Source organism: Mirounga angustirostris, unplaced genomic scaffold (assembly GCF_029215605.1).
Source record: "Mirounga angustirostris isolate CCGP_5_RB_7025 unplaced genomic scaffold, mMirAng1.0.hap1 SCAF_9, whole genome shotgun sequence".
Taxonomy (NCBI): domain Eukaryota; kingdom Metazoa; phylum Chordata; class Mammalia; order Carnivora; family Phocidae; genus Mirounga; species Mirounga angustirostris.
The window spans coordinates 130,371,887-130,377,886 of NW_026991717.1; the positions used below are offsets into that span (position 1 = coordinate 130,371,887).

General features: G+C 42.8%; 1 protein-coding gene across 4 annotated transcripts in view; it reads right to left on the reverse strand.

Annotated features, from left to right (window-relative positions):
* The window catches only part of FOXN3 (forkhead box N3), a 394,185-nt gene extending 388,453 nt beyond the window's left edge, over positions 1-5,732 (reverse strand). For all 4 annotated transcript variants that reach the window (XM_045901392.3, XM_045901391.3, XM_045901385.3 and 1 more), the window contains exon 1: positions 5,556-5,732. The gene's annotated coding sequence lies outside the window, so the exon portion shown is untranslated. The remainder of the gene's footprint in view (positions 1-5,555) is intronic.
* Between the last annotated feature and the right edge of the window lie 268 nt (positions 5,733-6,000).

The window sequence follows — 6,000 nt, forward strand, 5'->3', positions numbered from 1 at the left end:
CATGAAAAGCTTTCTTCCACACAATTCAACAAATAAAAGTTAACCACAATCATTTTCTCTCCATCCACCACCGCAGCCAACTATTTTGTGCTCATACTAGTTTCATCTTTGTAGAGGAAATATTTTCTTAAAAATAGAAAAAGTTCCCCGGGGCGCCGGACTGGCTCAGTGGGTAGAGTCTGCGATGCTTGATCTCAGGGGTGTGAGTTCAAGCCCCACTGTGAGTGTGGAGCCTACTTTAAAAGAAAAAAAAAGAAAGAAAGAAAGAAAGAAAAAGAAAAAGTTCCAGCACAAATTGTTGGAAGACCTGCAACTTCCCAGAACACTGATCATTCTAATTGCCATTTCCAACCCCATGCGGGTAACAGGGACTGCAAACCCCGCGGAAGTAATGGGAGAATGTAGAGAGGGGTCTGCCCTTCCTACTTCTACAAACAGCCCCACTGCACATCCTCCAGGAAACGATGCAGGGAGGATGGCTGTGGCCACAAGGAACACGACGCACTCCAGTCTGCCTGAAGGGTCCACCGATTTCTCCTCACCTCCATAACTGTGCACGCGTGAATCGAGTGGTCATGAAAATCCAGAGTGGAACCGAAGGGAATTTCTCTGTCCACCACCCCTAGAAATCTTAATACTCGTAGCCATGGGATGTGAGCGAGGAGAACTGAGCCCAACCCCAATGCTGCCATTTTAGTCAATCGCACAAGAGAGGAGATAATGCGAATATATTTGATGATATTCAAATATCATCTGTGTGTTATCATTTTACTCAACACGCAAAACATGACTGAGTCTGCCAAGCAGATTATATAGCTTGGCAAACTTTCATTTCATGAACGACACTTAATATGAAATAATTTTCACTGACAAATAGAATAACAGTGATATAACAGATCCCGAGGTGGCAACAGAATAAATCCATGTATTCTGGAATAATCATAACTAAGTACTCTCAAATATGTCTATGCAATATTCCCATAGCTTATAGGGAAAGGGGGCCCTGGTTTGTAAGTAACCCCTAAAAACATCCTTTCCCTTCCCTTATTAGAGACTGGTCCAGGGCTTTGCCATATTTATGGCCAGCCGAATCATTTGCTATAGACACACTGGCTTATTAAAGTACATTGTAGTATGTGCCTTTTTCCTACTCGTTCTGAGCACAAGCGCCTCTTAAATTATCAAGGCAAAAGTTCTCTCTTCAGCTAAGAGGTTCTGGGGGCTCTGTAAGCCATTCTCTTGGGTCTTCTTTAGAGATTATTTTGGACACTTTAAAAGCAGTGATTTTCAGACTGTTACACAGAGGTAGCAGGGTTCTAGGGTGAGCCCCAGGCACAGCCCAGGGGAAGACATCAGGCTCTGGGCTCCTGGTTCTTGGTTTCCCCCAAGCAGCTCTGTTCCTATTCCGCTCATGGATTAAGGTCTTGCATAAGATTCCATTCGGTGCTAAATATAAAACAAAAATGATGTCTTCAAAAATGTGTGAAAACCATTGCAACAAATCATTCTCTCCCTCAGACACTCTTAACCCATCCCCCCAGGGCTGTTTCCTTCAAATGCAGGTTTATGTACTTCTTTTCCTTTAAAGAAGTTCACCCTTGTTTTCTCTTCCAGAGTTTGAAACATACACAAATTAAAATAACTAAATGTGTTTATTGACAATATCCAAAAAGCAATCCAGAGTCTTGCACAAGAAATCTCTTCAAGGTTAAGATCTGGTTTTCTCACATGGATTGTACACTGGATTTAGCACTGCCCCCCGCCATTTCTGATTCTCCCCCTACACCAGTCTTTTGCCATCAGCAAAGTAGGCATATACCTGACATTCAGTCTTTATGAATTTTCTTCTGATAAGCAAAGGAAAGAATGAAGCTGCTTCTCTCCCTTTACCTCACCATGAAACTGGCATTTGGTTGGTATTCTGAATGATCAGAAATTTGGCAGAGCTATCCAAAAAGCCAGCTTCAGTGAGTATGTGTAGATCTGACAACTGAAAATGAATTAGAATATTATTGAACATCTTGTTCATTTGGATTGGTAAAGTAAGTTGTACACAGTAAAATAATGACCAATTTTTCTAATCCCAAAGTCAAAAATAAATAAACAGAAATGCCAAAGATTTGGAGTCGCTTTAGAAATTCTGAGCAAACTATTTGACAGACAATGGAGAAGGAAGGCAGATTCTAGAAACCAACAAATCCCATTCATTTCCTTCAGTTTGTAAAAACAAGCAACTGACTTGCTTCCTGCCAATGACCATACTTACAGATAAGAAAGCTCCCTGCAGGAAATCCTTTGCTAAAAGAGAACCGTTGTGCCATTAAACACAACCTTTTTCACCAAACCCCAATCAGTTAAATATTTAACAACATGGGATCATGAAATATATATGCTGAATCAACACAGCAGGTGATTGTTATACCGCTGCATTTATTCTAAAGTCCATACTACCTATGGCATAGGGGCAGGATGTTATATAAACATTAAAATACACTCAGGATTCTTTCCACTTTTTCTCTTCCCCCATGCAATTAGTTGATAAAAACAAGGAAAAATTGTCTTCTTTTTAAAAAGATCAAAGTGTTAAGTAATATTTAAAACTGACCAATTTCATTTAAGATAAAGCAAGACAATGCTATAAGTCATGATTAGAAGGAAGATATTACTAAATGAATATCAAGAATTTAGAATTTAAAGACTACCACTGACAAGATTAGAGAAACCTAAGAAACACTTTGGCATTATATTTACAAGCTTCCATGTTGACCGTCCAAGTCAAAATTGAGGAGAGGGCCTCCTCGGTTATTTTTCACTCAGCAAAGTGAAAAGGGGGAGGGTCTCCAAACTTTTCTCCCTTCTTCCCCCTCCTCACTGAAACCATTACCAAGGTATCGGAAATAGTCACAACTCTGATTTTGAAAACTTAAAACTAAAAGCACTCTCCTCATCTACAAAAGAAGAGGAAACTTTTCTAAGTTAATCAAATATGAACTGGAGTTTTTGAAACAGTTTAGCTCTACTTAGTCAGAGCTTTCCTCTCCCTGCTCAGCTATTGAGAACACCCTCCCCTGTACTTTGCAAATCACCAGCCAGTCGATTTGCCTTAGTTCAGGGTTCCAAAATGCCAGTTCTTTGAATTCAATTGCCACAGTTCAACTTTGAACCCTCTCGCAAACATAGACTCTTCATTATACCTTCCCCAAGTGACTCTTCAGCCACGGGCAACACTCCAGTCTTTATGGCTCTAAAAAGAGCTTCGTTCTAACAGTAGGACCTACAAATCAGTTTGATTCCACAATGAAGTGCTCAAATACCTTCTTCGCTTTGCCTTGCACAACTCAGAGGTAGCCAACCGCTAAGTAAGCACGTGTGCTCATCCTCGCTTTAAGGTTTTTTTTCCTCACATATGCTTAATAAAACACGGTTATGAAATCCAGGAGACTGCATTTTTGGTTGTTGTTGTAAAATGACCTTGATTTGACAGGCATGGTCTCGGGTTTCAGCAGATGCTGTGGGAAAGCTTACAGAAGCCAACATGTTCTCCAGGCATCTGTGATGACATGCAGGTTTTTTTTTTTTTTTTTTAAGTGGTGGTTATGGTAGTGTATGTGTGTGTTGCGGGGGGGTTACTATTCTCGGTTTCCATGACAACCATGTCTCCACTCATAGGTTATTAGATACCATCCACTTCCTGTGTCTAAATTTTTAAGCCAATCAGAAAAGTGTTTATCCATTTAACAACTTCTGAGATAGTGCTTCTTTAATTGAAGTGCTTTAAGGCTCAAATAAAGATGTCCATGGGTCTTATATATATTTTTGTCTTATAGATACACAATGATTTACTAATTTCTGTTCTTATAAGGTGAAGAATGCCCCTTTCCTCGGACGTGAAATGCATTCTCCCAAACAGATGCCACAATTTCTGATCATAGTGTGCAAGTTGATTTTGATTGTTTGCTCTTCATTGCCTTTTTCTTTCACTGTTGCAGACTTAAATTTAGTGCATGAAACATGTCAATGCACAGGACGCTTAAATGATCGAAGTAAAGATCCAGCTAGACATCCATCTGCTGCTGGTGCTGTTTAAATATTCGGGTCAAAAACCGCCTAGGAAAAATTATTCTAAGTTGAACAACTTTGCATCGTACAGCTCCTGAGGAGAAATCATGGAGAACGTATTGTAAAGTGATATGTCTATAAATGTAAGCTAGTAGCTGACGTCTGCAAAGAAATTTGTCACCAAAATGGCCTGCTTTATCCGGTTAGAAACAACAACGAAAAATTAAACATAAAGGTTCTCTCACGAAAATTGCACCCGAAATTAAAAAGCAATCTTGCAGGAATCTGCGCACTGAGAAGGCTAATCTGAAAATTACAGCAGTATTTTAAAAGAAGGTTTGGGGTGGCTGTTTTCCTAAGTCTCAATCTAGCTGACCAATCAATGTGAGAGTTGAAGTGGTTTGTAGGCATCTGTGCAGTCTTCCGCTCTGCACTCTGAGCTGCTCTCCCCTCTCAAGACAGAGCTGGTGATCAATGAAAAACAGGGAACAAAAGGAATATAACAGGATGTCTTCCTTTGCTAAGGAAAATGATTCCCTTTTTCCTCAATGAGCCAGTTAGCAGCCAGCCTACGACAGCTCCACATGCGAGCTCCCAGCAGACCAGTCCACGGGCGGCACATTTTACATTTGCAATCGTACGTCCCAACTGCTAGCAAATGGGTCACCTTAAGCACATCCTGTGACAGAGGGCTCCCCGAGCCCCATGGATTGAAACTCATAAATTAAGTAAATTAATAATCCCGCAATTAAAAGCTGCCGAGAAAGACTGCCTTGCCCTTCCCCAAATGTCATCCCAGGAGTATAAACAAAGCATGAAAAATAGTCTCTTCAGCCTCCCAGCCAGGAATCATGGTTTTTCTCCTCAAAGCAACGCTTCTCCGAAAAGAGAAATATTCCTGGGGCCCTCAAAGGAAACTCTCATCTGTAGATGTCATATTAGGATAACCAGTTACAGTGTTGGAAAAGAGGCTGAAACTGCCCACAGATTTGACACTGTTTATAATTGATAGCAAAACAGTTGCGACAGCAAATGCTGTAAACTCTGCCCGAGCCAAACTCCACATTTAACACGTTAGTTCCTTGAAAATAAAAGTAACGCCTGGGGAGCCCACAGAAGTAAAGCCCTAGGAAGTAATTAACACAATTACATCAATTATTTGATAATTTCTTAAATTATTCATTTGTCTTCTATTTTAAAAGAAAATTTTTTAAACGGCTATTCACAAATTCCTGAGAAACTTTTTTTTTTTTTTTAATGAACTTACTTTTGAGCCAAAACTAATGAAAATATTCAACTTGCTATCCCTGGATCTTTCCCACTTGGGCTGCACGCTATAAATCAATCTGAAACCAGGTGGAAATATGGGGGTGGACACCTTAAAAAAATCAAAGGGTGCCCCAAAATGCAGCAGCCAGAACAGTGAGGGCTTCTCGTGACAATGCTGAGCCAGAGCAGAAGCTCAGGAGGCAGGAAATGAGCCCCATTTTCGTTACCTTCGATCGCCGGCCCCCCCCCCCCGCTGCTTCTCGCGGGCCGCATTGGGGGGCTGCGGCGGCGCTGGACTCGCCGGTGGCCCCGCCGCCGGGTCGCGCCGTCTCCCGGCCGAGCTGCAGCCGATCGCGGCCGGAACCCCGGCTCCAGCCCCGGCGCCCGCCCGGGGTCGGCGGCGCGGCTCCCACCCGGGTCCGGAGCCCCGCTGGGTCCTAGTGCGCGCCGCGCGCCCGCCGGCCCGCCCGCCCGCGGCCGGGGCTGCAGCCCGCACGTACGGCAGGCAGCTCGGGAGCATCGGGAGTCCCCTGCGAAACAGAAAAACCCGCCGGCCCCTTTCAAAACCGGACACCGTGTGTGCGGATGAACGGCGCTCGGTGTCAAATGCTGGCACAAGATGTTCAAAGAAACACGCTGGCTACAACTGAACTCACTGGAGGCGGATGTTAG